Consider the following 11,561-nt stretch of genomic DNA (forward strand, 5'->3'; position numbering starts at 1 on the left):
GCCAATGGCTACCCAGTATATATAATTAGATCTAACATCTCCCCAGGGTTGTAGAATGGAAACAGACTGAAACATCAGCACAATAGAAAAAGAGATGGGAGGTAGGGAAATCATGGGCACACCCAGTGGGCATCTCACCCACTCCATCCCCTCCTTTTCTATTGTGTGTGGAGTTTCAATATATTTCCATTCCACAACTTGAAGAGACATTAGATCTCATGGAAGGACCTGACTTTACTTTGAACCCCAAACCAGGAACAAGCAGTCTCAGTCATTTATCAGTGCGAGAACTCTGGACAAAGGTTGCTTGATGCATGTTTTTAGTGGTAGGATCCCTTCCCCCTGGTGTGTATAAACACTGCACCCTTGGGCAACACGGATTTGTCTCTCCTCTCCCAGTGGAAGTGGGGTTCTGGCCTGACATACACCAATACTGATCTGAGCAGTTGGGCTTCCTGGGATCTTTTCTCATTCTCTTTTGGACCTTTTATGCTGTGTAAGTAATAAAACTGCTGAAAGTTTCTGTTGTGCCTGAACCTGTGTTCCCATGATGCACTGTGTAGCAACTTGTGCCTCATGTATCACCATAGACTGCTTTTCTATATTTTTGAGCCTAAATAAATGGAATCATACAGTACGTATTCCATAATTTCTGGCCTCTTTTGCTAACAATTAACAACTAACAATTTTGACACTTATCCATGTTGTTGCATGTAACAGTGGTTTGTTCTTTTTTGTTGGTGGTTTGTATTTCATGGTATGAATTAGCCACTGTGTACTTACTTACCCATTCCTGTGTTGATGGATATTTGGGTTGTTTCCAGGTTGAGACTAGTATGAATAAATCTTCTAAGAACATTTTTATACAAGTTTTTTTAACATAGATTTTCATTTACTTTGGGCAAATACCTATGAATGGAATTTCTGGATCATAGGGAAATGGGTGTTTAATTCTTTTAAAGCTTATCAGTGGCCAGAATTTTAAGATGGTTGTTCCATTTTATATTCTCATCAGGATTGTGTGAGAGAAATATTCATTTAAAAAAATATTTTCAGATAGCTCTTTTATGTACTGTTTCAAGAAAAAATTTGCCTGAGTTTTTCAATTTGGGACTGCCCTTCATCACATTTATTTCCTCTTTTATTTTTTGAAATTTTGATGTTCCTCTCATCTTAACTGATGATTATCCCCTCTTCATCTGGCCATTCTATAGCTTCTATCTAGCCTCCTGGAGACTCCATATTACAAACATTTCATATCATTTTGACTCTTAGTCTCAGTCCTATAAGAACTGAGATTTCATTGATCTAATTACCAGCTTGGCTTAGGTACTAATTGTGGAACAGTCTCTGCTTTCTTATGCTTCTTCAGGCAGAAGTTCAATATTGACCACTGTCCTGGACCCAGCAACTTTTTTACCCAGGAGTACTAGAGGAAAGGAAAACCAGCCATTGGTTCCATATTTAGCCTGGCTCTAAGCCGCTTACATGTGTGGCCTGTTTTCCATTCCTTTTACCACATAGGATAAAATCTTCAGGCCATCTTTCACTGTGTCCATTTCTGAAAGCCTAGGAGTCATGCAACTTCAGCCCTCTACTGATGTTCTTTTTATGTTACATTCGTTGTGTTTGAAGAGGTATATCATGCTTTTATGCACAGTTATGCCTTTTACATGCATTTAAACATAAATTTCAATCACTACTGTTTGGAGTCTCAGGTGGTTGGTCAATGTTTGAACCCTCAGAAATCACCTTGACTGGAATTCTTTGAAGGTTTTACTTAAACTATTAAAATTAACATAATTATAATTGTAATTAATGAAAATGTGTATTAGGAAAATATACCATCAACCAAAAACTCTCACTTAAGTTTAACAGGGAAATTTATATCCTTTTCTTTGTTCTTGCTTATGAATCTTTTCATAATTATATAGAATCATAAATGGGTAACACAGATAAGCTAGTTTGTTTTTAATTATTTTATAAACCAAGGCAATAGAATAACGACTCAGACAATATGAAATACATTTTTAATTATTGTTTTCCTGTAACTAACATAATTGCAATGATCCTTTTATATTCACTTTTCAATGACCCATTATAGTCAATAATAAATATTTTCGTAACAACTAGCTATGACTATGATATATAGCCTATACAGAGGTTAAACTAATGATTTTGATCAAATAGCTATATATTAATCATTCTGACACAGAGAATCATGATTAATAAATTCCAGTAAATGATTTAAACTGATGGATTTTGAAATGCTATAGTTATATGAGATAACAACAGAAACATCTGAAAATCCAGAGAAAATATTGGTTTACATTTGCTATACAAATATTTCAATATAATCAGCTTAACTTTTATTGTTTGCTTGCAAAATTGATATCTAGAATGTTCCTTCTAGTAGAAGTAGCCAATTTAACAAGATGAAGATGAACATGATTTATTTGAGCTCAGAGGTGAAAAACATGATTCATGCCTTGTTATGCCACATATTTTAAAATTTTTTTAATTCAATAAGGTTAAAAATACGTTTATAGAAGACATTCATGATGTCATGAGATCATACAGTAGAGAGTATCTAACCTAGCCCATAATATTGACATCTAAATAATGGAGTTTTAAGACTGACGGAATAGCCAAAGAAATTGGCTATTTAAGACTGAAGAAATTACCTAAAAAATCATAGAAGGCACTATTTTTCCATTTGAAAAACTTTGTAAAGCAAACTATGACCATTTTTTATTACTTGTTTAACATACTATTATTTAGATTTGATTGTATGTTAGGTACAAAAGAAACAAAATAAATATGACATAATTTCTGTCCTCAAAAATTCACAATTTGGTGTGAGAGAAATATGTATAAAGGTATGGTTGCAACATAATATGACATATTTTATAATGAATCTTTGTGCCAACTTCTTTGGAAACTTAGAGGAGAGCATGGAAAACTATCTGACAGTGTTCACAAAGTTATCACTAAGAAAGTAAACTTTGAGCTGACTTTTAGCGGATGTATGAAATGGATCAAGTAGAGAAGAATACAAATAGCAGAAAAGAGACAAAGGGAAAATGCAAGCTGTTGTTAATGCATGCTGCTCAGGAGATCGGGAGATATGAAATGTGGCTTCACTGCTGGATGTTTGGAAGGAATATTTTAATCGGTCTTTGGGGGTTAAACTGTGACCAGATTGCCAAAGGCAATTTAAGTATGACCTTTAACATGGAGGCGACAGGAATAGAGTAAATGTCTTTAAATACGGGATTATTATGGAGAGATTTTAGGATGCTGCATTGTGGAAGGATTTTAGTAGGAAGAGGTGCTGAGAGATTAATTAAGAAGCTTTGACAATAATTTAATCAAAAGATTAAATGGACAACAGTGGCTCAGTGGCAGAATTCTTGCTTGCCATGCTGGAGACCTGGGTTCAATTCCGGGTGCCTGCCCATGTAAAAAGAAAAAAAAAACATGATAGCGACTCTACTAAGGAAGTCAGTGAGTGTAGGTAATTGAAGTAGAATCTAGGAGACATTTTTAGGGATGTTTGGGACTTAGGAGAGTGCATGATGATTCATGCCTTGTTATGCCACATATTTTAGGTTGAACAAACCTCAAATATGAGGCTGTGACATCCAGAATAATTTAATGTAAGCATCAAGTATTTAGTGATATGAAAAACAGACTCCTCCAGAGAGTAGAAGGTGTCAGTTTTAAGCTCCTTATACACATAGTCTGGTTCAACTGAAACTGAAGTTTAAAGTTTTACAGTTAAGTAGATGGATGGGTTTAGACAGTGGAATTACTTAGTAAGTTTTCAATCTAGAGATGGTCTAAATATAGGAATTCTGGTGGAAGACGGCATTTAAACAACTAAAGCAAATAGAGTAATTATACTTTGGCCAATTACATTACTTTGAGATGCCCAGTATTCTAAAGCTAAAATTAAATATTTTATAATTTTAAAATGAATGCATTTTTGTTTTAATTATTATACAGAAAATAAATTTTATACTACTTATCTGTATGTGTGAAAAATGAAGCTTACTGTATTTATTGTTTGCTTTATGTTTTTTCACTTAGTCAAATAACTTACTGTTTTTAGAAAAATATGTTTGATATGGAACTAAACACAAAAATAATTTCAACTCTCCAGATTGGTGATTGTCTCTGTATTATTTAATTTACTCTGTTGACCTCCTACATTTTGAGCCACGATGTGTCTGTAATATTAAACATCATGAACCTTTACACATTATTTTAAAAGAGAAGGAAAAAATTTTATAAAATTATATAAATAATATAACATTGTGACAATGAATTGAATATGTAAAGCCACATTGTGTTATAAATAAAGTTTTAAAAATATGTAGTATGTATTTTTTGAGCCTCTTTGGAGAAGGCAAAAGTATAATCAACTTAGAGAATTTTGCATTTATGTGGCAATGATATTTAGAAATAATTGGTCCTCATTTTTTAAAATGTAGTTTCTAAAGTAAGCATAAAATTCTGACAACATAATCCCATGACAGTCTCCATCTGCAACTACTTCTAACTATGACATTGTTAAAAAACACTTTTATGTTAGCTTAGTAATTGATATTATTTGAATCATACATAAAATATAATCAGAAATATATATACTGTAAGTTCATATGAGGTTCAAAAAGGAGTATGCATTGAGAGAGAAAGGCAAAGAGTCACTTAAGAGAATGTATCTTTTGAGTGCAACTTCTGAAATAAGAATTACTCAGGTCCCAATCCTGTTCTACCACTTTCTAGCTATATAGCCTCAGAATTTTAAGGCTTTGTGCCTCAGTTCCTCAATTTTTAGACTGAGGCTATTAATAGTAACTCATAGGAGTGTTCTAAAAATTAATTAAATAAAAGAGGTAAATACGTTCTCACTGTGCCTGATACTTGTAAAAGCTCAATAGTATGTTAGCAATTTATTAGTTTATTCTTTCTTAAATGACAAGGAGAGTATAAGAGAGGCATAGAAATAAGATAGATTACCCATAAAGAGTCAACTATATTGATGGCAGACATGTCAAAGCTACAATGGAAGGCATAAAAATAGTAAAAATAATATCTTCATACTACCATGAGAAATTAACTACGCTTCTAAAATTATGTATTCAGTAAAAGTATCTTTCAAGTTCAAGGGTGAAATAAAGACATTTTCAGATGAATAAAAATTAAAAGAGTTTATTGTCAAGGGGGTTTCATTCAAAGAACTTCTAAAATTGTCATTCAGGAAGAAAGAAAATGATTCACAAAAAGAATAGAAATGATTAAACATTTGCTAAATGAAAAAATCATTAACCATGTATGCATCTAGAAAAATGCTTATAAAATAATAATTAAACAAATGAATTGTTAAGTTCTGGGATTCAAATATCAGAAAGAAAAATCTTGAGAAAATAATGAAAACCAGGAATGGCCTAATCAGAGTAAAATCATTCCAAGATAAATATTTTCAAGAGGAAATTAAGATACAATCACAAACTTTGTCATCCTAAATATACATTGTATATATAAACTTCCAATGTATGAAAAAGGAAAAAGTTGAAAAAATAATTTTTCCCCAATGGTAAATAATAAAATAAAAAGATACAAAAAGAAAGACAGATAGAAAAACATTTTCAGCTTTCCACCTGAGGACTTTCCACTCAACCCAAATGCTCAGGTCACACAAAGTTTTCCCTGTGATCAGGAATAAGACAAGGATTTTGGTTTGCTAAAACTGCTGGAGTGCAATATATCAGAAATGGGTTGGCTTTTATGATTGGGATTTATTAACTTACAATTTACAGTTCTTAGGCTGTGAAAATGTCCAAATTAAGGTATCAACAGGATCATTGCTTCTCTGAAGAAAGGCTGCCAGCGTAGGGGACACCTCTGTCATGGGAAGGTGCATGGCTAGCCTCTGCTGGCCTTTGTCTCCAGGTGTCATTGCTTTCAGATTCTGGCTTCCTCTATCAGCTCCTGTAGGTGTGTCTTGTCTCTCACCTTCTCTGGGGCTACTCTGAGCTCTCTGGGCTTTTTCTGCATATCCTTTATCCTCTCATAAAGAACTCCAGTAAAAGGATTGAGACCCACCTTGAATGGATGGATAACATCTCAATTGTAATAACCTAACCAAGAGATCCCAACCACAATAGTTCTATGCCCTCAGGAATGGATTAAAAGAGCATGGCCTTTTCTGGGGCATAAATAGCTTCAGACTACCACCAAAAAGGAAGCCCACTGTCACTACTGTTATTCAACATTATATTGGAAGTTCCAACCAGAGCATTTAGACAAGAATAATAAATAAAAGGCATCCACATTGGAATGGAAGAAGTAAAATTTTCACTGTTTGCAGATCACATGCTCCTGTATATAAAAAGGCCCCTAAAATCATCTATTGGAGCTTGTGTTAAGGCAATGGTTTCTTGGACTTTATACCCAAGGCACAAGCAACAAAAGAAAATGAATAAATGGGAACTGATCAGATTAAAAACTTCTTGAATTAAAAGATTTTATCACTAAAGTGAAAAGACAACCTACGTGATGGGAGAAAATATTTGGAAAACATATCCAATAGGCATTTAATGTTCAAAATCTATAAAAAAAAAACCCTACAACTCAACCATAAAAAGGCAAAGAGCCAAATTTAATAAATGGGCCACAGACTTGAATAGACATTTATCCACAGAAGATAAACAAATGGCTAAAAAGCATATGAAAAGATGCTCAATGTCATTAGCTATTAGGTAAGTGTAAATGAAAATCACAATGAGATACCATTTCACACCCACTAGAATTGCTACTATAAAAAAAAAAGTAAAAGAAAATTACAAGTGTTGGAGAGGATGTGCATAAATAGGAACACTTGCTCATTGCTGGTGGCAATATAAAATGGTGCAACTGCCAAGGAAGACATTTTTGCTGTTCCTCAGAAAGCTAAGTATAGAATGACCCAACAATCTCTCTGTGAGATATACACCCAAATGAATTGAAATCAGGGACTCATACAGATATTTGCATAGCACCATTATTCACATTTGCCAGAAAATGGAAGTAACACAAGTGTCCATCACTTGTTTTATGGATTGTTGCAGTTTCTTAAGGCTGCTGAAAGATAGAAACCATAAAATAGGTTGGCTTTTATGATGAGGATTTATTAACTTACAAGCTTACAGTTCTGAGGCTGTGAAAATGTCCAAATCAAAGCAACATCAGATAGCAAGGTACATGGTGGCATTTGCTGGTCTCTCCCTTCTTTTCTCCCTGCTTTCAGATTTTTTCTTCAGTGGCTTCCTCTGTTTCTGTGGCTGTCTCTCTCAGTTTCTGTGTCCTTCTCTTTCTCTCTCTCTTTCTCTTTTTTTCTGAATTTCATCCTCTTATAAAGGAGTCCAGTAAGATGTTTAAAACCTGAATGAGGTGGGTCATATCTTAAGAGGCTACTCACCAAAAGTTCTTACTTATAATTCCTGTGGGTGTGGACTCACAGGATTAGCTTTAAGAACATAGCCTTCTGAGGTACATAACAGCATCAAATCATTGCATGAATGGATAAACAAAATATGGTATATACATGCAGTGGAATATTATTTAGCATTAAAAAGGAATGAAGAAGTGATACATGCAACAACATGGATGAAACTTGAGGGCAGCATATTGGTGAAATAATCCAGACACAAAAGGGCAAATATTGCATGACTTCACTTATATGAAATAATTAAAGTAAGCACACTCATAGAATTAGAATTTAGCCTATAGGTTACCAGAAATTGTGTTGGGTATAGGGTATGGGGAGCAAATGCTTAAATTGTACAGAATTTCTATTGGGATTGAGTGTAAGATTTTGGTAATGGATGGTGGTGATGGTAATTTAATTACTGAATTAGATATGTGAATCTGGTTAAAGGGAAATTTTAGGTCATTTATATGTTACTAGAATAAAAATTAAAATACAGAACATAGGACAATACAACTCAATGTTGTATTGTACAATTGATATACAATTATAAGTGCAATTATAATAATTAATAGTACAATTGTAAGAATGTTCTTCTATTAATTAAAGTGTATGTACCTCACTAATGCAAAGTATTAGTAATAGGGTGATAAATGGGAATACCATATAAAAACTGATAGATAAATTGAATCAATGGCCACTCTATGGTACTGTTATCCTGATTACTCTGAGAACCAAGGATGCAAATAGGAATAACTCTTCTCACTATCCCTCTTAACAATCCACTTGAGGAATTTGTGCTTTCTGTCCCCACAATTTTAGACTTGTTGGACTAGAGGTTATGGTTGTTAGGGAAGGGTGTGTGTCTACCAGTAGACCCAGGAAGGGTTACACTAAAACTGAACTATAGATTGCTATCTAGATATTTTGTAGTTTTTGTAATAATAATCACTCAAAAAAGATGCTATATACTGTGACGTGAAATTGACCCTGATTATCATGGGTAGATAAGGTGATTATTATGCATTATGGGTAAAGAGAAGTATATCTGAACTGTGGCTGATTCAGTGGGTCATATCTAGCTGTTCCTTGTCCAATGATAGATTTGAACTGGTGATAACAGCAGCCATGACCTGTCAGAGACATAATAAGGGGTTGCAGATTGTTCAGATGGGAAGGTCTGGATCGACCCTCTGCAAAACCCACTCCATCCACCCCTCCCCAACTCAGCATTATGAAAAGCATTCCTGGAGATTGTGGCCAAGAAATCAGGATTCTTCACCCCCACCCCCTTAGCTTCCATTCAAAGGCTATGGTAAATCTTTGGAAGGGACAAACTATTTTTTATCTCCCCACCCCAATTGCATGTTGTAGTGACTGAATTCCAGGGGAATGTGAACTGGAAGTCAGGAGTACCCTTACTACACATAGTCTCCACTCATAGTAGAGAGACTCTAACCCAAGTGAAAGACTTTGAGAACACTAGGACCCTGGTCAACCCCAACCCAGCTGTTTGTAGAACAGAAATTCCACCCTGAGGGAAGCAAGCTGAGGAAACAAGAGGCTACCACACCTGCCCAGCATTCTAGTCATAACTCAGAGTTGTCACTGCAAGAAAACTAGACTATTCTCCCTGTCTCCAGCTTTGGAGCAGTAGCACAGAGGTTTTTCCCATGGGTAAAGGTAAATCACAAAAAGAGGGCTCCAAAGATCTCTCTAGAGAATCTAACTTTATTGGAAATAGTACTTAGAATATTCAAGTCTAAGACTGCTTCTGAAAACAATTGATATTTGGTGATAAGCAATTAAGAGGAGGCTGAGAGCTCTGAGAGAATAACAAACTAAACCGAAGGCTAGCTACTTCATAGTGAGAACTATGGAAAGAGATAGCTGAGTATAGTTTTCTGGAATCAGAAAGGTTCTCAAGTCTAGGTCAAAAACAACTGCTGCCAAGGCCTAAGAATACAATTGGATCAGTTGGTAATCATCCAATTAGAAGAATGAAGGGGGAAACACACATTATCATATCAATTGAAGCAGAAAAGGCATGATAAAAAAAAAAAATCACTTTTAAAAATAGCACTAGACACCGAGGGCAATATATAAGATTCCACAAGAGTTACATGCACAAGTGTAACTTTCCAGAAACCTACAACTTCCAGATGGGGTCCCTGGACCAGCTAAGTCCTGAAACCTAGAGGTTTCAGCCTTTCCGGAACATCAGATAGTTTCATCTCCTTACTCCATAATAGTGACACATCCTTCAAACATGAAAAAGCTAGAATGGCCATAGGCCAAACACCCCTAGAGGAGATAGAAAGATCAAAGGTGATGGTGGAGTTATACAGCAAAGATAGTATTTAACAAATGAATGTGATTGCTGAATCATTAAATCGATATTTCTTTAGTCTCTAGTATCTTAGAGCAGCTTGAAGTAAAAACCTAAAATTGTGGAATTGTTATCTATACCAAACTCTGAAATCTGTTCAACTAATTGTTGTGCTGTGCTTTGAAATACACTGTTTTGCATGTATGTTATTTTTCACCCAAAAAAAGTTGATTGTGATGATAAAAAAATATTTATTCCTTCTAATATTCTATGTTCTGGAGCAGCTACAAGAAAAATCTGAGAGGACCATGTGGTAGCCCATGACAAACTCTGGAATCTGTCCTGTAACTACTTGTTGAAGAGTGCTTTGAAGACTACTGCTTTTTTATTTCTTTGCTTTGTATATATGTTATACTATACAATAAAATGTTTAAAAAAAACAGGACTAGAAGGGAATTTTCTCAGCATGATAATAGGCATTTGTGAAAAATCACAGCTAACATACTTGATGGTGAAACATTGAAACCTTTCTCCCTATGATCAGGAACATGAGAAAGATTCCATCTTTTACCACTGCTGTTCAATATTGTACTGAGCAATTAGGCAAGAAAAAGAAAAAAAGAGGAGCCATACTGGAAAGGAAAAAGTAAAATCATCTCTATTAACATATGGCATGATCCTTTATATAGAAAATCCCAAAGAATGCACAAGAAAACTAATACTGCTACTAAACAAAGTCAGCAAAGTTGCAGGTTACAAGATTAACTATAAAAAAAAAATTGTGTTTCTGCTCACAAGCAATGAACCATGTGAAGAAGAAATTAAGAAAACAATTCTATTAACAATTATGTCTAAAATAATAAAATATCTAGAAATAAATTTAATCAAGGAGATGAAAGACTTGTATATGAAAAGCTATAAAACACTTCTGAAAGAAGCTAAAAGATGTAAATGAATGGCAAGAAATCCTGTGTTCATCAATTAGAAGACTTCACATTGCTAAGATGTCAATATATTCCAAAGTGATCTATAGATTCAATGCAATCCCTATCAGTATATTAGCAGTCTTTTTGCAGAAAAAGCTGGTCCTCATATTCATATGGAATTGCAGGGGCTTCACAAATGGCTGAAACTATTTTGAAAAAAGAAAAACAAAGTTGGGGTTCTCACACTCTCTGGCTTCAAAACGTACTGTACAGCCTCAGTAATCAAAACATTGTGGCACTAACATAAAGATAGACATATATACCAATGGAACAGAATTGAAATGAATTCATACATCTATGTCCAACTGATTTTCAACAAGGGTGTCACGTTATTAGATGAAGAAGGACGAATTTCTTCAACAAGGGGTGCTGGGAAAACTGGAGATCCACAAACAAGATAATGAAATTTTACCCCTACCTCTCAAAATATACAAAATTAGTGTAAAACAGATCAAGGACCTAAGCATTAGAGCTAAGTTTATAAATCCTTAGAAGAAAACAAAAGGAAAACCTTCATGGGCTTGCACTTGGCAGCCATTTCTTATGAATGACAGCAAAAGCATGAGCAGCAAAAGAAAAATATAAATAAAATAGACTTCGCTAAAATTTAAAACTTGTGCATTAAGAAATTATCAAGAAAATGAAAAAGACTAGAGAGTGGGAGATGATAATTTCAAATCATATATCCAGTAAGCATTTAATATGCAGAATATTGAAGAATGCTATAACTCATCAACTAAAGGACAAACAATTCAGTTTGAAAAAAATGGAT

This window comes from Tamandua tetradactyla, chromosome 5 (genome assembly GCF_023851605.1).
Source record: "Tamandua tetradactyla isolate mTamTet1 chromosome 5, mTamTet1.pri, whole genome shotgun sequence".
In the NCBI taxonomy this organism is placed as follows: domain Eukaryota; kingdom Metazoa; phylum Chordata; class Mammalia; order Pilosa; family Myrmecophagidae; genus Tamandua; species Tamandua tetradactyla.